This window comes from Pongo pygmaeus, chromosome 3, assembly GCF_028885625.2.
Source record: "Pongo pygmaeus isolate AG05252 chromosome 3, NHGRI_mPonPyg2-v2.0_pri, whole genome shotgun sequence".
Classification (NCBI taxonomy): Eukaryota; Metazoa; Chordata; class Mammalia; order Primates; family Hominidae; genus Pongo; species Pongo pygmaeus.
This window is the reverse complement of record NC_072376.2, coordinates 94,821,047-94,846,989: the sequence shown is the minus strand read 5'-3', so window position 1 is coordinate 94,846,989 and position 25,943 is coordinate 94,821,047. Positions and strand designations below refer to the sequence as shown.

Here is a 25,943-nt window from a genome sequence, read left to right as displayed (position 1 = left end):
TTATATGAACACTCATTAATTCCAATAATATTTTAATCAATTCTCTGCTCTTGCTGTTGCAGATAATAATTCTATGTTATTGTAATTAGACATCTTATTTTTGCTTCTCATTTTACTGAATTGGTAAAAAAACTGCCAGAACAGCGTTAATGATCATGATAATAGTATTCATTCGTCCTAATTTTGTTTAATAGGAAAGCTCCCCTTTCATCCCAAAGAATAATGCTGGATGATAGTTTGAAAAAGAGAGATACTAATTATAGAATCTTTCTATTCCTGGTTTTCTTAGCTATTTTGTAAGGAATGATCACTGAATTTTATCAAATATCTTTTGTGTTTGTTTGTTTGAGACAGGGTCTAGGTCTGTTCCCCAGGCTGGAGTGCAGTGGCGTGATCTCAGCTCACTGGAGCTTTGACCTCCCAGGCTCAAGTGATCCTCCCACCTTAGCCTTCTGAGTAGCCAGGACTACAGGTATGTGACACCACACCTGGCTAATTTTTGTATATTTTTTGTATAGTTAAGGTTTCGCCATGTTGCCCAGGCTGGTCTCAAACTCCTGAGCTCAAGCAATCTGCCCACCTCAGCCTCCCAAAGTGCTGGGATTGCAGGCATGAGCCACTGCACCTGGCCCCTCAAATGTCTTTTTAACATCTTTTGAGTTGATTCTAAGGCTTTGACTCATTAATATATTACGTGTTGATAATAACAACTGTAAATTTTCTGGGATAAACTCTCCGGGGTCATGGTTTGTTTTTCTTCTAGTATATTGTTGACATATGCTATTTTCTATTTCAGACTTTTTAAACTCATCTTATTTATCAGGGCAATAAGTATATATCATATGTAATTACATTTGGGGATTACATTGTACATACACTTTTATATCCTGAATTTTCTGCATATATAAGCATTTTCCTATGGCATTAGAAATTCTTCAAAAACATATTTGAATGGCTGCGAATTAATTATAGGTACACTATAACTTACTCCTTCCTCTGTTTTTCATTGCTTCAAGTTTTTTTCTAACTTTCTGGCTGTTATAAAATAATGCATAGGCTGGGTGCAGTGGCTCATGCCTGTAATCCCAGCACTTTGGAAGGCTGAGATGGGTGGATCATATGAGGTCAGGAGTTCGAGATCAGCCTAGCCAACATGGTGAAACCCTGCCTCTACTAAAAACACAAAAATTAGCCAGGTGTGGTGGTGGGTGCCTGTAGTGCCAGCTACTCAGGAGGCCGAAGCAGGAGAATCGCTTGAACCTGGAAGGCAGAGGTTTCAGTGAGCCAAGATCGCGCTACCGCACACCAACCTGGGTGACAGAGTGAGACTCTGTCTCAAATAAAATAAAATAAAAATAATGCAGAGATGAACATCTTTATATATAAACTTTTGTTCATATCTTGGATTGTTTCCTTAGTGTATTAGTTTCCAAGGGCTGCCACAACAAATTACCACAGACTTTGTGGGTTAAAACAGCAGAAACTTACTCTTTCACAGTCCTGGAGGCCGGAAATCCAAAACCAAGTTGTCAGCAGCGCCCTGCTCCTATTGAAGGCTCTAGGGGAGAATGCTTCCTCACCTCTTCCAGCTTCTGGTGGCTCCTGGCCTTCTCTGGCAGCATTATTCCAATCTCTGCCTCTGTCTTCATGTGTGCTTCTTCCCTATGTGTGTCTATTTCCTCTCCTCTTTTTTATAAGGACATCAGTCTTTGGATTTAGGTCCCACCCTAAATCCAGGAAGATCACTTCTCAAGATCCTTAACTAATTGCATCTGCAAAGCCTCTATTTCCAAAGAAGATGACACTCACAGGTAATGGGGATTAGGTCTTGGACACATCCTCTGGAGGGACACAATTCAGTCCAGTACCCTTACTGTGAATTTGTGTGAGCAGAAATACGAAGTCAAGGATGGGAGCATTTTTAAGCCTCCTGATGCCTTTTAACCAGTTGTTTTCCAAAGTGTGTAAAAGGACCTGCTCATTTATCATCGATGGTATGGAGAATACCCATTTGTCTACCTCTTTGCCTGCATTAAGTATTACCATGTTAAAAAATATCTTTTCTTCTTGGATAGAGTAAAATTGCAAATTCATTATTCATTATTTCTTTAATAATTGGGCCAGACGCGGTGGCTCATGCCTGTAATCCCAGCACTTTGGGAGGCCGAGGTGGGCAGATCACAAGGTCAGGAGATCGAGACCATCCTGGTTAACACAGGGAAACCCCATCTCTACTAAAAAAATACAAAAAAAAATTAGCCGGGCATGGTGGCAGGCGCCTGTAGTCTCAGCTGCTCGGGAGGCTGAGGCAGGAGAATGGTGTGAACCTGGGAGGCGGAGCTTGTGGTGAGCCTAGATCAAGCCACTGTACTCCAGCCTGGGCGACACAGTGAGACCCAGTCTCAAAAAATAATAAGAAGAATAATAATTGGTGAAGTTGAACAAAATTTTTGTGCACTTACTATGAATATTTGCAGTTCTACTGTAAAACCTTTGTTTACATCTCTTGTCCATTTTTCTTTCGATGCATTAGTGCTCTTCTTATAGATACTACCATTATATATGAATAATATTAGCCAGTTCTTTGTCCTATTGCTTATAAGTATTTTTCTAGTTTGTCATTTACCTTTTAATTTTGCAGAATTTTAGCCTTCTGTGGTCAAACATATCAATATTTCATTTTTTTTTGTTTTTAATGGGGTCTTGCTATATTGCGCAGGCTGGTCTCCAACTCCTGGGCTTAAGCGATCCTCCCACCTCTGCCTCCTGAGGAGCTGGGACTACAGGCATGCACCATCATGCTCAGCTTTTCTTTCTTTGTTTTTTAACCTAGAAAATGCTTCCCTATCCAGACATTAGCTAAATATTTATGTAAGTTTTCTAGCCATGTTATAGTTTTCAAGTTTTACATTTTTACTCTTTATTTCACCTACAGTGTATGTGTGTGATATGAGTATCTAAATAGGTGGGTCATTTTCTCCCCATTTAAAAATTGATGTTCCCAACACATTTATTAAATAATTCTTTTTTTTTTTTTTTTTGAGATGGAGTCTCTCTCTGTTGCCAGGCTAGAGTACAGTGGCGCTATCTCAGCTCACTGCAACCTCCGCCTCCTGGGTTCAAGTGATTCTCCTGCCTCAGCCTCCTGAGTAGCTGGGCCTACAGGTGCATGCCACCAGGCCCAGCTAATTTTTGTGTTTTTAGTAGAGATCGGATTTCACCATGTTGGCCAGATGGTCTTGATCTCTTGACCTCGTGATCCACCTGCCTTGGCCTCCCAAAGTGCTGGGATTACAGGTATGAACCACCACGCCCATCCTAAATAATTGTTATATTCCTCACTGATTCCTTTAAAGCAATTGTTTTCAACCAGAGGTGATTTTTGCCCCTCCCCACAACACTCCCAACCCTGCCTGGGACATTTGACAATGTCAGGAGATATATTTGGTTGTTGCAGCAGGGAGGGGGGTGCTACATACATCTAATGGGTAGAGGCAGGTATGGTGCTAAATACCTTAGGATGCACAAGTCAGCCACCACAACAAGGGATTATTCAGCTAAAAATGTTAATAGTGCCTCTGTTGAGAAACCCTATTTTAAAAATTAACTTACACTAGCAACCTTCCCTATATTAGATATTCTTCAATGCATAAACTACTGCTGCTACCCAGTCTAGAACCTACTACAAAGAGTTGCTCATATGAGAAACAACTCAATCCCAGGTCAATGCCTACATTTCCTTGGGTGTTCCCTTTTTTCTTCCAACTTGAAGGCCCTTTTAGATGTTTTATTACATTTTTATACATATGGGCCACACATCCTGACTGGGAATTGCATGGTTTCTCCTTGTCACTGTACCTCTGAGGTGTACCTGTGGCCTCCCCACCTGAATTGCTTCTATACCATTGCTACAGTTTGAATCTCCCCTCCAAATCTCATGCCAAAACTTAATTGCCATTGTGATTGTATTGAAAGGTAGGACCTTTAAGAATGATCAGGTCTTGACAGCTTCACCCTAATAAATGGATTAATGCTGTTATTGAGAGAGTGGGTTAGTTGTCACAGGAGTTCAGCCCTGTTTTTCTCTGTCTTGTGCTTGCCCTTCCCCACCATTTGACACCTTCTGCCGTATTCTGTCTCTGCAAGAAAGCCCTCACAAGATGCAGCCCCTTGATCATGGACTTCCCAGCCTCCAGGACTATGAGCCAAATCAACTCCTATTCTTTATAAATTACCCAGTTTGTGGTATGCTGTTATAGCAACAGAAAATGGACTAAGACAACCATGTAGCATCAGATTCATCCAAACAAACCCTCCAAACTGGGTGAAAAAGATGCAGCAGTTCTGTGGTGAATGCAAGAATTGACACAGAAACAATTTTACTTCTGTCATAACTTAATGTAGGAGTCTGTCTTGGTGCTGTTTATTCAGTTCTGTTGATTTGTTTGCTGGGTTTTTTACAAAACCACATTATTTTTATTACTAAAGTTTACGATATACTTTCTTTAAATACTTTGTGTTTAAGTGTATTATACACTTTAACATATGTTAGGCCAGCCCCCTTCACGGCTCTCATTCTAGATGAAGTTGGGATGTTCGTGGAATTTTATGAAACCTACATAAAGCTGTGGTTTCTAAATTTTAATGTGTATTACAATCACTTGGGGAGCATGTTAAGAAGACGAGTTTCTTGAAAACTTACCCTCCCTCTGCTCCAATTCTATAAGATGGGCACCTGTAAACCAGGAATCTGCATTCTAATCAGCATCTGAGGTGATTTTTGAGGCAGTAATCCTTGGACCCCATTTAGAGATACACTGCTGTAAAGTAATCTGCACAGAATTGATAACTTTTTACTGTCTCTCCATTTATTTGGGATGTCTTTTTATCTTTTAGCAAAGTTTTCCCTTTATATGTTACATCTTGCACATTGTAAATGGCTTCTTTTTTCTATTATATCTTCTAATTATTTTTGTGAGTACATAGAAAAGCTGTTGATTTTTAGATATTTGTGTTGTATTCAGCCACTTTGCTAAGCTCTATTGTTAAATGTAATAGTTTTTCAGTTAAATCTTTTGTAGGGGTGAGGTGAGGGGCTTGGTTGGTAAATAAGCCTATCACCTGGAAACAAATTATTTTTGCCTCCTCCTTTACAGAATTATACTTGTTATTTCTAGCTGTTCACATTGTCCAAAGCTTCCAGAACATTGCAAAATAAACATTGCAAAATAAACACTAATAGAACCCACCCTTAATTTGTTCCCATAACAACCCTGTAAGTTGTGGTGGCCTACTATTTCTCTGTATTCTAAGTTTTATTTTCTAGAATAGCAATTTCTTACCAACTGTGAGAGACTTTGTTCTAAAATGTAGCTTGTCTGGCAGAACTCCAGTTACCAGAACCAAGATTTCAAAGGGGATTAGTGATAAAGCACCAACTTTGGTTTTGGATCTGTAACTAAATTCAGTAATGTGAAAGTTCTAGATGGTAACCTCTTCTAAAACAAACCAGATTTGTTAGTATCGAAACCTGGGCTGATAGGTAACTTTTTTCCTGATTTACATTCTTTCATTGTGCGGATAACATTTCTGCGGCTTTATATTTTATTGAGAGGCTGATGCTTTGGACTTGGTCTTCCTTATTTGTTTCTACAAATCTAGCTTAACTACTCCTTAAACTATGGTCATTGAAAAAATTATCAAAGTACTCACTGGCATGTTTGGGAAAGCTGCCTGACAATCCATATATTGAAAAGATGGAGTTAAAAGAGATCTTTCTGCAGTACCAATTGATAAAACTGCTTACAAGATCTAAGGACAGTAATAATTGATGTCTTTTTTGTTTGTCTGTTTAAGACATAAACGGTGGATATGTAAAAAAGTTGGTAACTGTAAAACTGCATCAGCTCAAAACTGTGAGAGCTGATATATTTTGTTCAGAAATAAAATTGGCTTGTAGTTTTCTTCTTTGGAGATATGCTTATCAGCTTTTGGCATCAGAAATAGCCTATAAAAAAGTTTAAGTAGCTTTCCATAATTTTCCATATTTGAGCGTAATTGATTTAGCATTAAAATTAGCTTTTCCCTAAAAGTTTGCAACTGTTAAAGGATAGTTGTCAGAAAAAGATAAATTCATGGCTCTCATACAAATATATAAATGAACGTGTTACTTTATGGTACATGTTAATCAGTGAGGGAATCAGGCAGATGTTATAACCAGTTAAAAAGAGAATTCAAAAAGTGGACGCATCTATGGACCAGCAACATTGATTCATAAACAAATATTGAAATAAATGTGCAAATGGAAGCAAAAGTCGTTGTTTTGTGGGAGGGTGGGAGAAAGAAGAGTCAATTGAACGTTTACTTGAGGCCGGGCGTGGTGGCCCACGCCTGTAATCCCAGCACTTTGGGAGGCCGAGGCAGGCGGATCACGAGGTCAGGAGATCGAGACCATCCTGGCTAACACAGTGAAACCCCGTCTCTACTAAAAATACAAAAAATTGGCTGGGCGTGGTGGTGGGCGCCTGTAGTCCCAGCTACTTGGGAGGCTGAGACACGAGAATGGCCTGAACCCGGGAGGTGGAGCTTGCAGTGAGTGGAGATCGTGCCACTGCACTACAGCCTGGGCAACAGAGTGAGACTCCGTCTCAAAAAACAAAACAAAACAAAAAAAAACGTTTACTTGACAGAACAGAATTTGCATGTCTATAGACAAGAATTATTTTGCCTTGCTGTAACCTATAACTTAAAGTTCTATGTATATACAATTATAGATGTATGTATATACATACATATATACACACACATACCCCCATCAGTACAAACATATATTATAGATACTTTATAACACTACTTTGCATATCTTTCTGAAGACACTTGATATGTCAATTTTCTATGGTGGAGACAGTGGTTTTAGAAGCAGCTCTAGGATTTCTTCATGTTAATTTTGCTGTCTTAAAAAGCTCATTGAGCCGGGCACGGTGGCTCACGCCTGTAATCCCAGCACTTTGGGAGTCCGAGGCAGGCGGATCATGAGGTCAGGAGATCGAGACCACAGTGAAACCCCGTCTCTACTAAAAATACAAAAAAAAAAAAAAAATTAGCTGGGCGTGGTGGCGGGCGCCTGTAATCCCAGCTACTCGGGAGGCTGAGGCAGAAGAATGGCGTGAACCCAGGAGGCGGAGCTTGCAGTGAGCCGAGATTGCGTCACTGCACTCCCGCCTGGGTGACAGAGCGAGACTCCGTCTCAAAAAAAAAAAAAAAAAAAGCTCACTGATTGTTGCTTTTACTTTGTTATTGTCACCCTCGTGGTTTCCTTATATGTTTCTTTCTAAATTCATGAAGAGCGTGCATCTTTTTCTCTTCCTTCCCTCCTTTCTCTCTCTACTATAATGAAAATATATAAGACCACCAATTTATCCCTGAATATAGCCTGGGCTGCATCTTCCTACATATTTGACAAATATTTGCATTTCAATTTGTATTCTCACCAGCATTGTCATTTTGATTAAAAGTTTGCTAACTTGATAAGCAAACATGTTATCTTGTCTTATTCATACTCTCTTTTCAGCTCTCCACTGGCTTCTTATTATCAGCCTGTACGAATGCTCAGTACTAATGTGCTGTTTTACTGTAGCTCTCTCAAAAAAAAAATCTTTCTTTGATCCTGACTGTTCTTTGAACTATTGCTCCATCTGTTTGTTTACAGCCAAAGTTCCTCCCATCCCTTTCTCAACTTAATTATAACCTGGTTTCTGACCCAGTGCCCTACTAAAACCTTTCATGCCAATGTCACCAGTGACCTCTGAATTGCTAAATCCAGCAGACTCCTCTCAGTGCTAGTCCTGGTTGAACTCTAAGGACATTTGACATTGTTGACCACCTCTTTGTCTTGCACCTTTCTTTCCTTGGCTTTCATGACAACATTCTTTCCTCATTTTCCTCTATTTCCATGACCTTTTTTTTTTTTTTTTTTGAGACAGAGTCTTGTTCTGTTGCCCAGGCTGGAGTGCAATGGCACAATCTCGGCTCACTACAACCTCCACCTCCCGAGTTCAAGCACTTCTCCTGCCTCAGCCTCCCATGTACCTGGGATTACAGGTGCGCGCCACTACGCCCAGCTAATTTTTTGTATTTTAATAGAGATGAGGTTTCGCCATGTTGGCCAGGCTGGTCTTGAACTCCTGACCTCAGGTGATCCACCCATCTTGGCCTCCCAAAGTGTTGGGATTACAGGTGTGAGCCACGATGCCTGGCCCATCCATGACCATTTATTCAGCCTCCATTCCTCCATTGCCCCCTAAACATGAGTATTCTCCTTGGCTCCATCCTTTCTTCCCATTCTACATAGTCCACCTGGGTTATTGCAACAGTGACCTTGACTTGAATCAGCACCTCTATGCAGCTGACTTCCAGACCTCTGTCTTTAACCTCTTCTGAACTACAGGTTATATTTCTATCCTTGTACTTCTCCCCTAAATGTCTCGAAGGCATCTCAGTGCAGTTCATCCAGACAGGTTTCCTCAGGCACTTTATTTTTCTTCTTGCTATTCCTGTCTTAGTTACTAGATCTTTACTCCTTACTAAGTCTCCATCTTTGCTGCTTTTTATTTTGCTGTATCTGCCCTGCCTTGGCTCCATTTGCCATTGATATGGTTTGGATCTGTGTCCCCACCCAAATCTCGTGTCAAAATGTAATCCCCAGTGTTGGAGGTGAGGCCTGGTGGGAGGTGATTGGATGATGGGGGTTGTTTCTAATGGTTTAGCACCATCTCCCTAGTGCTGTCTCATGATAGAGTTATCATGAGATCTGGTTATTTAAAAGTGTGTGTTACCTCCGCATTCACTCTCTCTTGCTCCGACCATGTAAGGCGTGCTTGCTTCCCCTTCGCCTTCTACCATGATTGTAAGTTTCCTGAAGCCTCTCCAGAAGCTACTATGCTTCCTGTACAGCCTGCAGAACTGTGAGCCCACAAAACCTCTTTTCTTTATAAATTACCCAGCCTCTGGTATTTCTTTATAGCAGTGTGAGAATGGATTCATACAGCCATCTACCTTTTATGCCATTGTATATTGGCTGCTGATCACCCTGTGGAGACAAACTTAGGAATTCCAGGCAAATTTAGGCCTTCAGTGTGGAATAGGATGTGTTTTTGTTTGTTTGTTTGTTTTGTTTTGAGACAGAGTCTCGCTTTGTCGTCCAGGCTGGAGTGCTGTGGCGCGATCTTGGCTCACTGCAAGCTCCGCCTCCTGGGTTCACGCCATTCTCCTGCCTCAGCCTCCCGAGTAACTGGGACTACAGGCACCCGCCACTACGCCTGGCTAATTTTTTGTATTTTTAGTAGAGACGGGGTTTCACCGTGTTAGCCAGGATGGTCTTGATCTGACCTCGTGATCCACCCACCTCTGCCTCCCAAAGTGCTGGAATTACAGGCTTAAGCCACCATGCCTGGCCCCTGAACAGGATGGTTTTTATAAGTCTGTTCACTCTCCTCACACCTCAGTGATTACTCCAAACTCATATCTCTTCACTCCCCTGTATCTCCCACTACCTTCTCTCTCTTTTGCTTCCTCCATCCCTCCTTTGCCCTCCCTCTGACTCCATCTCTCTCACTCTAGAGAGAGAGAGAGAGAGAGAGAGAGAGAGAGATCGAAAGAGAGCGAAAGGCATGATCCAAGCCTTTCACTTTCTTGTGTCTCAGCCCTCCCCTCCTGGGCTGAGAGCCCCTCCTCTGAATTCTCCTGCAGCACATGGAGGCCTGCACGTTCCCACCCTCTCTCCATACTTTCAGCCTCTACTTCTTTCCTATTGACCATAAAATATGCTCAATTCTCTATTTTTTGAAAAGCAGATTTCTCTCTTAATTTTTAGGTAGGTTTCCCTTTACTCATGCCTGCACATCTTTCCTTTCTTTCACAGCCAAGCTTCTCTTGAAAGTAACCCACATTTACTTTCTCTACTTCCCCACCTCCCTTTCATCTTACATCATTGCAGTGGGAAGTCTGTCTCCACAGTCCTGCTGAAACTGCTCTGATAAAGGCCATCACTGATCGACTCACTAGCCAATTCCTTGGCCTCTGTCCAGCCCTCACCTGTGGCATTTGAGACAGTTGACCACTCCTTGACCTCCATAACAAAACTCTTACAGGTGGGCATAGTGGCTCATACGTGTAATCCGAGCACTTGGGGAGGCCAAGGCAGGAGAATCGCTTGAGCCCAGGAATTTGAGTCAGCCTGGGCAACATAGTGAGATCCCATCTCTAGAAAATGTCAAAAAAATTAGCCAAGCATGGTAGCATGTGCCTGTGGTCCCAGCTACTTGGGAGGCTGAGATGGGAGGATCGCTTGAGCCTAGGAAGTCGAGGCTGGAGTGAGCTGTGATTGTGCTACTGCACTCCAGCCTGGGCAACTGAGCAAGACTCTGTCTCAAAAAAAAGAAAAAGGAAGGAAGGGAGGGAGGGAGGGAAAGAAACAAAAAACAACTCTCTTGTGCTTCTGCTGTTTCTCTGATCATTCCCATTCCCCTTCCTTGGCAGCATCCACTTTGTCCTCCCACTGCGGGTGCTTCTCTGTCTTTGGCTCTCCTGTGCTCTGTGCTCTCCTCCCCTGCCGTCCCGCTGGCTCGTCTCTCCCTTCACACACTCTCCGTGTGTGCTGACTGCCCCTGCTTTCACATTCCCTCCATTACCACTCTGTGTAGACTCCCAAATCAACACATCCAGCCTGACCACTTACCTGAACTTGAGATCCTGGTTGCCTCCTGTCTTCTGTACATCTCCACCTTTGTGCCTCAAAGACATCATACAACTTGATGCATCCAAGACAGTAGGTAAATAGGACAAGGATACTTTGGGAGGCCGAGGGGGGCAGATCACGAGGTCAGGAGTTCAAGACCAGCCTGGCCAATATGATGAAACCCCGTCTCTACTAAAAATACAAAAATTGGCTAGGCTTGGTGGTGCACACCTGTAGTCCCAGCTACTCAGGAGGCTGAGGTAGGAGAATCACTTGAACCCAGGAGGCAGAGGTTGCAGTGAGCCAAGATTGCACCACTGCACTCCAGCCTGGGCGACTGAGTAAGACTCCATCTAAAAAAAAAAAAACAAAGGGACAAGGAAAAGTAACTAGAAATAGTAAGAGAGAGAGAAGAATGAGAGAGGGGGCTGTGGGCAGGGGAGATAAATTTCCAATGAATTTTTATGCCTGTCTCCATTTGCCCCTGCTCTGTTTGGAACACATGCCATCTTCATCCCCACCTTTTTTCACTAGAGCTGTGGTTCTCAAAGTGTGGTCCCCAGGCCAGGAGCACATCAGCATCACCTGGGAACTTGTAGAAATACAAATTCTCAGGTTTCACCTGGGGCCTACTGAGCCAGAACTTCAGAGGTGGGGCCCAGCAATTTCTGTTGCAACAGCCCGTGCAGGTGATTTTGATGCCTGCTGAAGTTCGAGAGCCCCTGCACTGGTGAATGACTCATTCTTCATGGCCCAGCATCAGTGCTGCTTCACCTGCAGAGCCTTCCCTGGTCCTGTCAGTTAGAACTAATGACTTTCTCCTCCATGTTCCTGTAGTACTTTATTCATGCCAATTATATAGCATTTATTCTATTATAGTTAGCTCTTTAAGAATCCTCCTCCCCCATAGATTATGAGGTCTAAGGTTAATATTAATCTTTGTATTTCTAGCACTGGCCTGGTGCCTGTGCAAAGTGGACATATATTACATTATCACAAATTACTTTTATTTTTCCTACTCCTATGACCCCTTTTCACTCTCTCCTTGCCTTTTCTTCTTCCTTTCTTCTTTGCTTGAACCTGACTTCTGGATATGAATAAATTACCAGAATGAGACCTTACCAATCAAAGGTAATGTTTTCATTGGATTCAAGCTTTAACCCTTTATATCTATCTGTGTCAGGGTTCAAAGAGAAGCAAAACCATGATGGATACACACACAGTTTACAGGGATTTGAGCTTACTTAATTGTAGAGCTGGTTAAACTGTGTGAAGCTGTTTTCTTCACTTCTGATGCTGGAGTTAGAAATCCACTGGGCAGAGAGTTGGGAAGGGACAGATGGATGGGAAGCAGGCATGGAGGGAGAGCACAGGGAAACAACCCGCCACAAGCTCAGCTAGAACTCATGAGCGTCGACCCGGACCCACGAGGACACTGGAACCCGGTTAGACCTCGTCAACCTTGATGGTGTGAGTGTCCTGCAGAAAGAGAGTACCTTTCGTCATGGAGCTAAACACACTCCTGACCCAGCAGTCAGAGAAGCCCAAGAAGCATCTAGAGGAAGGGGGAGCAGTGGCAGGCCCAGCAGATGCCCCACACCAAGCAGGGGAGCCACAGAAAAACAAGTACGTGTGCGAGCCGCAAAAGCACCTGCCCTGATCCTCAGAGCATAAGAACAGAGTGGCTCTGAACATCTAAAATTATTCCAAAATAAAATAGCATTTTTGTAAATGGCTGCTGCTTCACTTTCACCTCCAAATTACGTGTGAAAATGTCTCTTGTGTCCATTCTCACCGGAAACACACAGGTAAGGAAACTCTGGGAAACACAGATCAGGTGAGCCAAAGTGACACAGTACAAAGCCACCACAATATCTACATGACTGAAGCTGAAATACCTGAGGTTTACTCTGTGAAGTAAAATAGGAGATATGGGCAATTATTTGCAAAAAAAAAAAAGACCCAGTATGGTCTGGGTGGTGAGGGAAACCTTTCCTAGATTGGCTGACAGTGGAATCGGTTCTGGAAAGATGGGTAAGAATTACACGGGGAAGACATGCAAGGGGAGACAAAATCATGATTCTTAACCGAAGACCCTCGGTCACCAGTGAAAGGCATAATTACGCTCAGTATGTAGTCTTTACTGAGGTAGGATAGACTTTAGAAAGACTGTCGGTAAAGATCGAAAGCAAGGCCATCTAGTTTTAATTAATTAGAAGACCATCTAAGCATTATAATTAATTGAGAGGTTTTTGTAAGTGGTGAGTGTCATAAGGGATAATAAAGTTTAGTTGTAGTGATAATAGCCCAGGAGCTTGGATTCAACCACTTACTAGCTGTGTGACCCTGAGCAAGATATTAAACCTCTGTAGGCCTTTATATTTTCATTTGTAAGTTGGCAGTAAAAATAGTCTCCACCTTCCAGAGTTGCTGTAAGGGATTAATAAGAGAATCCATGTAAAGTACTAGGCAGAATGTTAGGCACAGGGCATATTAACTGCTGCCAATATCCTGTCATCATCATTGTCATCATTATTATTGTTGTCGTTATTATTTCCCAAGGAAATGCTTTTTTAGGCAGGGTGATTCCAAAGGCCAAATGATATGTTTGACCATTCAAAGTACCTGGCCAATTGAGCAGATAGGATCTAGCGCTGATTGCCAGAAGAAATGTGTTCTACTTGTTCTTATTGCTTCCTTGGATTCAAATATAGTTGTCCTCATCTCCTCATCCACAACCCCAAAATGTTTTTCTGTACTTTCCTATCAAAGTTTCTTACCTTGGGTGGGAGCAGTGGTTCACACCTGTGATCCCAGCACTTTGGGAGGCCAAGGTGGGAGGATTGCTTGAGCCTAGGAGTTCGAGACCAGCCTGGGCTAAATGGTAAAACCCCGTCTCTACTAAAAATACAAAAATTAGCCAGGTGTGGTGGAGTACACCTGTAGTCCCAGCTATTATGGAGGCTGAGGTGGGAGGATCACATGAGCCCAGGAGGTGGAGGCTGCTGTGAGCCCTGATCATGCCACTGCAGTCCAGCCTGAGTGACAGAGCAAAACACTGCCTGAAAAGCAAAAACCAAAACAAAAGAAAAAGTTTTTTTTTTCTTTTGCCTAAGAAATGGGCTTTGCAGCCTTTCTCCACTACCTGCTTTTATCAGGCCTTGGGCAAGGACGGTTTTACAACCCAGGGAGCAAACCACAGCCACCCTGCCCACTCATGAGGCTGTGTGCATGTGATCATATGGCCTCCCTGTGGCAGAATTTAGGGACTTGTCTTGTGGGGGCTCGGAAAAACAGACTAATGTCCATCCACAGCCATGGGTGTCATTTCGTAACCATATTCAGAAGCTGTTAAGCATTTTTCTGCCAGAGAGAAAGAGCTGGATATGTTTTCATCTTTGTTAAACAATGAAAAACAAAGAATGGAATGTTATCTTTTAATTAAGGAGCTATTCTACCTCCCTTTCTTTATCCTGAGTATCGAGTTTTCATAAATCTTTATCTCCTGTAAATCTTCAGCCTCATCCCTCCTACCTCCCATAGTTAATTAGATTTTCTGGTTTGTAGCCACTTGAGGTGGAGAAAAATCACTGAACTAGACTTTGGAAACAATACAGTTCTGGTTTTATTACTCAATTTCAGCATGGATCAGATTCTCAGAATGTACTTTCATTTACATATCTATCTTTTATAACAAAATCTACAGATCCTATCAATGCAACAATTTTTTTCCCCTTTACCAAGCCCCAACTGACTTTATTCCAAACATAAATTCACTAGCAGAGTACATTTTAAAGTTTCTATTCATTGAAAGGTGTGTACTGCCGTCCCTGTCTCAGCTGCGTTTGCAAGAATGAAATGCCTCAAGCATTCTTTGTATTGTCATCTCCTACCTCCAAAATATTTCTTGAATTCATTGATTTCACAATGCTTGATTCAGTATACCTGTGTCTCTCTGAGAACACTGCAATAGGTTCCTGCTCCCCCAGTACTATAGCCATGCTGTAATCCTCCTCATCGGTAAAAATCCTTCTCATTTAGTTTGTAATCACACCGTGTTTCTGTGGCTTTGTTTGAGCGGTCCCTTACCCAGGATGCCTGTCTAGCTTTATCTACTTGATGAATTCCTTCCAGACCATCTTAATGTCACCTCCTCTATTCATCAGTCCCAGCTTCCTCAGGTGGGATTATGTTTGCCTTACTCTGGGCTTTGTAGAACTTGTTTGCATTATCAAAGTTGCTACATTTGCATTCGTGATTACGTGATTGTGTCTGTCTCCTCCTCTAGATGCCTTCAGGTCAGAGTCTGCCTTTTTCATAATTGTACCTTCCTACTACCCAACACAATACCTGACCCAGGGAAGGCACTGGGTAAATACTTGTCAAGTGAATGAAAATCTCCGTTTTCAGTGGTTATATAAATAAGAAGGAAAGACATAATAAAGACAATTACTTGAGTAATTTTCTGCAGAGATGATTTAAAAGAAATGGGTAGCCATTCACAGCTAAATAATGAAACATGGCCCCAAGACACATGTCTCTCTTTTTAGAAATGTCTACCTAAATGTACAATGAATGTTTTTGGAAAAAGAAAAAACAGATTTTTTTTTCAACACAAAAATCAAAAAATAAAATACTTCTGAAATAAACTTAGATTCTGTAACCTAATTTTGAATTATGGTCATGTTTTAGTTGTTGTGTTGTTTTTGTTTTGTTTTTTGCGTGATCTCGGCTCACTGCAAGCTCCGCCCCCCGGGTTCACGCCATTCTCCTGCCTCAGCCTTCCAAGTAGCTGGGACCACAGGCACCCACCACCACGCCCTAACCTTTTTTTTTTTTCTTGTATTTTTAGTAGAGACGGGGTTTCACCGTGTTAGCCAGGATGGTCTCAATCTCCTGACCTTGTGATCTGCCCTTCTCGGCCTCCCAAAGTTGTGTTTTAATAAGGTAGGTTATTTGAGGCTGGGTGTAGTGGCTCACACCTGTAATCCCAACACTTTGGGAGACGGAGGTGGGCGGATCACCTGAAGTCAGGAGTTCGAGACCAGCCTGGCCAACATGGTGAAACCCCCATCTCCACTAAAAATACAAAAATTAGCCAGGTGTGGTGGCAGGTGCCTGTAATCCCAACTACTCAGGAGACTCAGGCAGGAGAATCACTTGAACCCAGGGGATGAAGGTTACAGTGAGCTGAGATCACATCACTGTTATTTTTTTTTAAAAAATAACAGCCTGAGTTATTATTTTTTTTTTAAAAAAAAGGTTATTTGTGTTGTAGGAGTTATTAAGAAATTATTTTAGGCAAATAGAGAGGAAAAGGGGTCTTTGGGAAGTTTTCATTTTTTAAAGCATTTCCGGAAAGTTTCTTGTAAGGTCCCACCAGGCCAGCAACCTTTGATATACAAATACAGGCCATTAGAAACTGGGTCCACCCAAAATGGTGATTCCTGCAGCCTTCTCGCCCTTGCCTCACATGTTCCTGGCAACATGGCCACCCCCACATATCCCCACGTGTGTAGAACATCATGGCAATGCATTTGCATATTAAAAGGCTGGGGTGAGAAGGCCAGCTTTTTCGCAGGGCTACGTAAATGACATGCCTAGTCAAACCAATCCCCTGAGCCCTATGCAAATCAAACACCGCCTCCTCCAACCTCTGTATATATACCTGACTGGTATCCATGACAGGTGGGGACCTCCTCTTTTGGTTTTGGAGCACCATCCTGCCCCCATCCCTCTGGCTGTGTACGGGGGAGCCTCTTCCTTCTGCGTTTCTCTTTTCTTTCTTGCCTATTAAACTCCTTAAAATCACTTCTCGTGTGTCCTTGTCATTTTATCTAAACTGGCATGAGGACCAAGAACCCTGATGTTCCTCCACTCATCAAAGCTGTATCATTTGGACCCTACCCTCTGACAAAGATTCTTCGTGTGACTAAACTTTAGTAAGGGCTCCTGAACCTTCTACTGGGCCCACCTGTGAATGCCTTGTAAAATCCCGTTTTAGCAAAAAAACCCCAGCCTTCAATACCTGATCATTCTCCATGTCGGGTTTCTATTCTCCACCATCCCCCAGGTGACATCTGATCACCCTGGTGTCTTCGGCAAGAATCCTGTTAGGTTGGTTTAGCCAGAATCCCCTCTTACCCCTGATATTTCCTCTTAGTAATTTTCTGTCCACAGCCTCCCACCCAGCTTCTTGGCTATAGATTCCCACTTGCTCATGCTGTATTTGGAGTTGAGCCCAATTTCACTTCCTAACCGCAAATCGCATTGCACATGTCCCCGTACCTGTCTCCATGGTCCTGAAGAAAGTCAGTCTTACTGTGCTTTAACAAGTGTCATTAAATAGTTTTTTCTGTAACATCTCTTTCCTTTCATTCTTTTATCATTATGCAGAACCTAAAGACCGTACACCATGCTATCTAATGCCTCTCAGGGAAGTACAAATTTTGATTTCATGCCTTAAGATGCTGAACTTCCTTTGTACCCAAATAAACCTGCAAGCATCTCTTTTCCTTTGTAATTTTATCATTTAACTCAGCAGGAAATAAAATTGCCAGGGCTACTGCCTGCTAACTGATTGCCAGAATGTGTTCTGCGGTGTGTTATTGGAGCTTACTCCCATCTTGTCAAAGCCATTTCAAAAGTATCCAGTGTTTTCGTCTCTCCACATTGTTTCACTTTGGTCGCTTGTGGATTTTGGTGAGATAACCAGGACTGGCCACACTCAGTCTTACCATTTCAGACCAGTGGCCTCCCAAGGCAGGGAGCTGTGGTTAGAATATGGGGGTGGTAGTTCTTCCTGTAGCCTCCTGACCTGTTTCTACCTCCCGTGTTTTTATGGTTTTGGAGAATACCATAAACAAAGAGCAAACGAAGAGTAAATTATTATTTTTTTTGAATAAAGTTCTCGCTCTGTTGTCCAGGCTGGAGTACAGTGGTGCAATCATGGCTCACTGCAGCCTCGACCTCCCAGGTTCAAGCAATCCTCCCACCTCAACCTCCCAAAATGCTGGTATTACAGGCGTGAGCCACTGCATCCAGCCCAAAGAGCAAATTTAATCCTCCAAGCACCACCTTCACTTTATCACTAATAAGTCAGTGCTGCCCATTGCCCAAGCATGGCCCCCTTCAGTCCCCCTCCTGAGCCTTCTGTCCTGGCCCCACACAGTCTAACTGTGGATGCCTCTCCAACCTCACCTCCCACGTCACATCTCAACCAGTTACCCTGTGTGTCATCCCCTCTGCATCACTGAGTCTCCTCCACAAACATTTTGCATTTCCTTTTCACCAAGATACTCTTGCTGATAGCCTTCCATTCCCTTTCAGCATCTTACAATTCTGTTTATTACCCAAGGCCCAGCTTGAATGCTACCTTCTCCATGGACCCTGTTCTAATCCCCATGGTCAGAATTAATCACTCGTACTGTGTGGATGTAAGAATTCATCTTCTATGTGTGTATTGCAATTTTCAGGCTGTTCCGCATGCTGTAGTTATTTGTTTACATTTCTGTTCCCTTAGCCAAGGCTTCTGCTTTTGTTTTGCTTTTTTCAATCTTATATTTCCCATTTGGTAGCACAGTGCCTTTCATTCTTCACCAGATACTTATTGAACACTGCTATGGGTGAGGTCTTGTTTTAGAGACTGTGGAAAAACAAGGAGCAAAAGGTAAAAATCCCTACCCTCGTGGAGCTTGCAATTAGTGAAAGAAGAAAGTCTGGGATTAAAATAGATAAAATGTAATATTAGGTGCTATGGAGAAAAATATAGCAGGGTGACACAGGGAATTCCAGGGGTGAGGGGAATTTCAATGGGATGCTCAGGGAAGGCCTCACCAAGAAGGTACCATTTTGGCCAAGACTTGTGGTGAGGGAGCAGCCATGTGCCTTTCTGGCAGGACAGGGGACAGTACACCATATGTGTGGCCTGTGCAGGGAGGTGTCTGATGTGTTCGAGTAATGCAAGGAGACTGGAATGGCTGGAGCCAGGGGTGAGTAGTGCGTAAAGTCAGAGAGGAAGGGAGAGTTGCTCTGAGGTAGGGGCTTAGCCAGTTTTTGTGTGTGTTTTGTTTGTTTATTTTTAGAGACAGGGTCTCACTTTGTCACCCAGGCTGGAGTGCAGTGGTATGACCATAGTGCTTATTGTATCCTCAGTTTCCTGGGCTCAAGGCTCTGCCTTCTGAGTAACTAGGACTACAGGCACCTGCCACTACACCTGGCTAATTTTTAAATTTTTTTGTACAAACAGAGTCTTGCTATGTTGCCTAGGCTGGTGTTGAACTCTTGCCTCAAACGATCTACCCACCTCCGTGCTGGTATAACAGGGGTGAACCACCGCGCCCAGCCTTAGCAGGGTATTGAGCTAAAGGATGACATGATCTGATCAGTGCTGTCATAGTATTTCCCTGGCTGCTGTAGCAAGGAGTGGTTCAGTTTGAACTCTTATTTTGGCTCAGGATTTTGGGCACATTGAATGTGGGGTGTGGAAGGAATGTGGGGTGTGGGAGAAATTGAGGTGTCTAAGATGATCTCAAGGTTTTTGGCCTGAGAAAGAGGAAGGATGGAGCCACCATTCATGGAGCAAGGCAGAGTGTGGACAAAGCAAGTTTGGGGAGCAAGACTGGGAGGACACTGTGGGTGCTGACATAGAAAGGTGTCCACACTGAGATGTCCACATCGCATGGTTAAGTAAAAAATTTCACACTTACACATATGTGGGGGAGAACCTGGGAGGATGTATATTGAACCATTAACAGTTAACTGTTTCAGGCATGGCACTACTGGGCGTTTTTACTTTCCAATTATGAATTGCATGTTTATATAATTCACAAGTCCAGATAATATAAAGGTTTCAAAAATGCTTAAGACCAGTCTGCCCTGGTCCACTGTCTAAGCCCTCAGTGTGACAGGTTTCTTTCGTCATTCACTAGAAGGTGCACAAACTGCAGAACACCTCACAATGACAAATTTATAAGACTGTTTTCTAAACCAGAATGGTTTCTAAACCAAAATGGTTTCTAAACCAAAAATGGTTTTCTAAACCAAAATGGTTTCTAAACCAGAATGGTTCTGATAAAGGAGTAGACTCCTTTATCAGCAGTTTCACTTTCCACAGTTTCAGTTACTCATAGTCAACTGAGGTCCAAAAATATTAAGATATTTTGAAATAGATGGGGAGGGGCACATTCACATAGCTTTTATTACAGCATATTATTATAGTTGTTCTATTTTATTATTTTATTATTAGTTGTTACTCTCTTACTCTGCCTAATTTATAAATTAAACTTTATTGTATGCATGTATGTATAGAAAAAACATCGTGGCCAGGCTCAGTGGCTCATGCCTGTAATCCCAGCACTTTGGGAGGCTGAGGCGGGTGGATCACTTGAGGTTAGGAGTTCGAGAACAGCCTGGCCAACATGGTAAAACCCCATCTCTACTAAAATTACAAAAATTAGCTGGGTGTGGTGGCACGTGCCTGTAATCCCAGCTACTTGGGGAGGCTGAGGCAGGAGAATCACTTGATCCTGGGAGGCAGGAGTTGCAGTGAGCCGAGATCTTGGCCACTGCACTCTATCCTTGAGACTTCATCTCAAAAAAAAAAAAAAGAAAGAAAGAAAGAAAAAACATCGTATATATAGAGTTTGTTACTATCCGAGATTTCAGGCATCTCTTGGGGGTCATGGAATGTGTGTGTCCTTTGTGGATAAGGGGGTACTACAGCATTCACTATGGGGCTAAAGCAACAATAGTTGTTTGCTTAGGAAAATCCTTTCTGGTGAGTAACTCTGTTCAGAAAACCATGTTGCAGGCCAAAAGGTGACATGATAAATATAGATTTACAACAAAAGAAGTGAGGATATTTCTGTCGAGCAAGTTTGGCAGATTGCTGTTCTTTACAGGTTGTCTCTTTCCAGAAGACTAACACTCGTCCTCTGAATCAAAGCAGTTTTTTCCCCCATACGGCACTGTTCAGACACACTGAGAATGCTAATGGTTCAACTTCTTCAGTCAATGAATATGCCCTTAATTCACCCCAGGCGAGGAACAATTCAAGATATTGGGGGGAATATAGCTGATTTGAGAATCCAAATAATATGCTATAAATAGTTATCTAAGGAAGAGAACAGGCTATCTAATAACTGATGAGCCACTTCTAAAAGAAGAATATTCTCTCAGTCCATTTTTTTGTACTCTACCAAGTACCGTAGAGCTGCTTTAAAGGTGAATTAGTCAGGTTCCAATCATGGGAAGGAAGTTGTGCAGGCAGGTGGCAAGTCCTGAAAGGTACAACAGTGCCCATTGTCTAGAAACTGGGCAGCCAAACCCCAGTAGGGAGGAGCCTGCTGGTCTAGGAATGGTAAAGGGAAAAAAAAGAGAAACCCCTTGTATGTCTCAAAGGATGATCCCCCCCAAACTCCGCCCTGCCCTACCCTCCCAGATAGGAGAGGAAAATGGTGTCAACGTATGATCCGCTTCATAGGGAAGTAGAGGCGGCTGAAGAAGGCAGCTGGCATAAAAAGCTGTAAAGGGACAGCCAGGAGAGGACCGTCCTCTAGAGGTAGCCCAGGACAAAGCCCAGTGCATCCTGGGTCTGGTAAGCAACACTGGAGCCTTTGGAGAGCCGCTGAGGGGCACACTGGCCAGAGGCCAGGCCAGGGCACAGAGCAGCTCATGCCGGTCACTACTTTCTTTTTTTTTTTTTTGAGATGGAGTCTCACTCTGTCATCCAGGCTGGAGTGCAGTTGCTTGATCTCGGCTCACTGCAAGCTCCACCTCCCGGGTTCAAGCAATTCTCCTGCCTCATTCTCCCCAGTAGCTGAGATTACAGGTGCCTACCAATATGCCTGCCTAATTTTTGTAGTTTTAGTAGAGATGGAGTTTCACCATGTTGGCCAGGCAGGTCTCGAACTCCTGACCTCAGATGATGCGCCCGCCTCAGCCTCCCAAAGTGCTGGGATTACAGACATGAGCTACCATGCCCAGCCTGGTCACTACTTTCTGAGAATATTTGCTAGTCTCTGTAAGGAGAGGTGGGAAACATGTCAGTCCTCTTAGCAGTGCGCTTGCAAGTTGTTGTTAGAATATGTTATTGCTCTACGTGCTTCATTTTCTTGGTTAACTATGGAGCCACTTTTGCTGATGACTGTATAGTCAGAGTTTTCCAGAGAAACAGAACCAATAGGATATATAGAGATATATAAGAGGAGATGTATTATGAGAATTGGCTTAGGCAATTATGGAGGCCAGAAGTCCCATGATCTGCCATCTGCAAGCTGGAGACCCCGTAAAGCTGGTGTTATAATCCAGTCCAAGTCTGAAGGCCTGAGAGCAAGGGGAGCCGATGGTGTAACTCTCAGTCCGAGGCTGAAGGCCTCAGAGCCTGGGAGGGGTGCAGGTATGTGTTTGGAATCCCAAGACTGAGACTGAAGTTCTGATGTCCAAGGGCAGTAGAAGATGGGTGTTCCAGCACAAGAAAAGAGAGAATTCATCCCTCCTCTGCCTTTTTGTTCTATCAGGGCCCTCAATGGATTGGGTGATGCCTTCCCACATTGGTAAGGATGAGTTTTCTTTACTTAGTCTACTGATTCAAATGCTGATTTCTTCCAGAAACATCCTGACAAGCACACTCAGGAATAATGTTTTACCAGATACCTGGGCATTCTTTAGCCTAAACAAGTTGACACCTAAAATTAACCATCACAGTGATCTTCCTGATTTTGCTCCTATTTCTGAGGACACACTCTTATTCATATCCTGTAACCTTATAAGTGCTTAAAATAAACATGAAATTACATCATTGGTGGGAAATGAGAGAGGATTTGAGGAAGATAGGGAAGGCTGATAATTTACAAGGTCTGTTCCAGGTCAGTTTTTGTACAGGGTACTGTATGAAGTGAGAAACTACATTGGGTCACCTTTCACGAGGTGTGTGGAGCACCAACAGGCTTTGGAAGCACAGGCATCAGGCAGTTAACTGCATTTTACAAGTCCCTGGTCTCACTGTTTTTCATTCTGGTCATGTAGTGGTCCTAAGCATTCTGGGGAGTTCAGGTTCTGAGTTGTTGATTAGTTCTTCTGGCCATAGGAAGGATGCAGGATGATGTACAACCTTCCGCACATCAGTCTGAACTCCAACAAGAAACCTGTGATCTGGTATGTTTCACATGTGTTTTGTCCTTCCAAAGAAGTCATCAGCGTAAAGTAATTTCTAAGAGACTATTTGAAGGATTTGTTCCTTTTGCTTCACCAAGAGGACATTAAAAGCATATTCTACATTCTCTGTCAGGTTGCTCACTGAGTTCCTAAGCAGTCATCTTTGAGCTGGAATAGATCTGCAGTTTTACCTTCTTTTCCTGGACCGCAAATGGGATGGGCATCAGTGGTACTGAGACAACCATTTATAACAATAACAGCTTCCAATTATTGAATGCTTGCCATGTGCTTATCAAATAGTCTTATGTATGTTAACTCCCTTAATCTTCACCACAGCCCTAGGAAATAGGTACTATTATGATCCCATGAGAAAATTGAGGCTTAAAGAAGTTTAAGCAGTTTGTACAGTATCACCCAGCTACTAAGTGGCAGAGCCTGGATTTGAAACCAGAGAATCTGGATCCAGGCTATGTGCTCGTGGTTCCTGCTCTGTTCTGAGTTCCCATTAGAATGGAGCATGGAAGAATTATCATTTTGACTATCACCCTGGTATAACACATCCACTGATCAGCTGCCAGCTTGTTTGAGGAGGAGGTTCGAGTTTAGTGTTTGGGGCTTGATGGTCAAATGCATCTGCCTGGCATTTCTCAGTCTTCGTGTTCTACCATTATCCACATAAGATCCAACCTGAATTTGCTTCTCAGGTCCCCATCTCTTGAACTTTCTGGGCCTGTCTGTCCTCTGGGGATCTGAGTGGTGCATTTCTTGTTGTGCTCTGGTTTGCTTCATGTTTGGTTGTTTCTCTTCACTGAACCAGGCCTGAGGTGTTGATGTCAGAGCCTAGCAAGGAGAGCCAGCATTGTGAAGGCTCGCTGTTTGTTTTGGCACTTGGAGCTGTGACTATGGGCCAGAAAGAGGGTTGCTGTGATGCTATTTCAAAGCTGTAGACCAGGGGCTTCCAGGCACAAGGATCTCATTTTCAGTTAGCTTGTGGTCAGGCTGCCGTACAGATTTGGTTTTTTGGTTTGTTTGTTTTTGCCTTAGGGATAGGAAGGCACATGAAATCACTGCCTATGGCTGAAGGACTAGAAGAGATTCTTTTTTTTTTTTTTTGAGATAGAGTCTCACTCTGTCTCCCAGGCCGGAATGCAGTGGCACGATCTCAGCTCACTGCCACCTCCGCCTCCTGGGTTCAAGTGATTCTCCTGCCTCAGCCTCCCAAGTAGCTGGGATTATAGGCGCGTGCCACCACGCCCGGCTAATATTTTTTATTTTTAGTAGAGATGGGGCTTCACCATGTTAGCCAGGCTGGTCTCCATCTCCTGACCTCGTGATCTGCCCACCTCGGCCTCCCAAAGTGCTGGGATTACAAGCGTGAGCCACCGCGCCCGGCCAAGAGATTTCTTTAGAACTGCTGAGTCAGTCATGTTGGGAGTAATCACTTCACTGTCATCTATAAAATGAAATTAGTCATGTTACCCAGCCATTCCTATACTTCTCAGGGTGCTGTGCTGAATAAAATACAGTGAAATCTTTAAGGAAAACGTATGTGTGCATATTTATAAAACCTTTCTAAAAATTGTATATGTCAAAGGTGGGCCACTGCTAAGTGAGGAACCCATTCCCTGGCCTTAATTCCTCCCTGTGCTGAGGGGAACCACCTAGTCACTTGGAACTCTTGGGTATCAGTGGATTCACCAGAGTAAGGTTCTGTTAAGTTAGTGTCACCTCAGAATCATTCTGTTAAGTTAGTGTCACCTCAGAATCAATGTACCTCTCTAGTAGCTAATGGACAGAGTGACTTTGTCATTTTTATAGAGAATAGGGTGAAACATCAGGTGAGGTGTTTGGGCTTCAGTTAACAGAGTATCTGAATGTATTAGCTAGAGTGAAAGTTTCAGCTGCTATAACAACAATAAGGCAACAATAATGTGGCTTAAAAATGAATTTTTTTTTTCACGTAACAGTCCATGGTGGCTATTTCATTTCAGTGAGGGGAGAAGGGGCTCATGATAACCAGGCCATCTGCAGCATAACTCCTGTCTTTTGGTCATCATGTCCCAGTTCATAGGAAATGAGTATGTGCCAGGCAGGCTTACATTCCATTGGCAAGAATTAATTCATGTGGCTACTTCACAGTGCAGAGGAAGATGGGGAGAGTCATGTAGCCAGGCAGCCATGTGCCTAGCTATTCTTCTGACACAGTGGAAGAAGAGAAGGATGGATGTTCATAGTCAGCTGGCCGTGTTTGCTGGAATCAGTGCCTCTGACCACCAAGAATCAGTGAACGCCTCAATTTCTACACATAGAACACACTTGCTTCATCCCAAGGGAGACAAACCAAAGCCCTATCCAGTAAATGCACTGCCTGAAAATCCATGGTCACTGGGTAACATATGAATTATTTCCATTACATTCCAACATGGTTCCTGATGGTCTTGCAACCTGTGAACTAAAAGGCAAGTTATCTCCCCGCTTCTGCACTCATACTCACACTCAATATACCACGGTAGAACAGGGAGCAGAAAAACACAATTAAAACTCCTATTGGAAAAAGAAGAGGAGGAAATGCAGACAGCAGCCCCTGGTCCATAGCAAGGCTGGGATCCTGCAGCAGGCAATGGGAAGGCCCCCTGCCCTGGCAGAAGAGGAGCTTGCCTGACTAGACTCTGGTTCTGCTCTTCAGGAGAGCCCTTGCTCATGCTCTTGGTGTCCCTAGGCTTTGCCCTTGGGGAAGGGGCTTCTCTGTGTTCAGTTTCCTCCTTCGCCAAATCTGAAGTGAGTGCTGAGGTTATCCCCCGCCTTGGTGGCTGTTCAGCTTTTGCAGCCCACTGCCTGCTGGTGCAAATTTGGAAGTTTGAGAGTGCAACAGTCATATTACTGGCTTGGCTATGGTCCCTTTGCTAATGCAGTTCAGGTACTCAGAGCTTCCAGCCAGTTCACATGCCTGCCTTCTCTCCCAACCTTCTTTCCAAGACTTGGGCTATCTGCCTGCTTTATTTCTTTGCTTCCTTGCCCTCCATGTTTTCCTCTCTCAATGTAGTGGCAGCTA

At 43.3% G+C, this 25,943-nt stretch overlaps 1 protein-coding gene across 7 annotated transcripts in view; it reads left to right on the top strand.

The window, feature by feature from the left end:
- The window catches only part of TMEM150C (transmembrane protein 150C), an 86,896-nt gene that overhangs the window by 24,085 nt on the left and 36,868 nt on the right, over nt 1-25,943 (top strand). For 3 of the 7 annotated variants that reach the window (XM_054485881.1, XM_063663806.1, XM_063663804.1), the window contains exon 2: nt 355-472. The exons of the other annotated variants lie outside the window; for them this stretch is intronic. The gene's annotated coding sequence lies outside the window, so the exon portion shown is untranslated. The remainder of the gene's footprint in view (nt 1-354; nt 473-25,943) is intronic. 7 annotated transcript variants of the gene reach the window in all.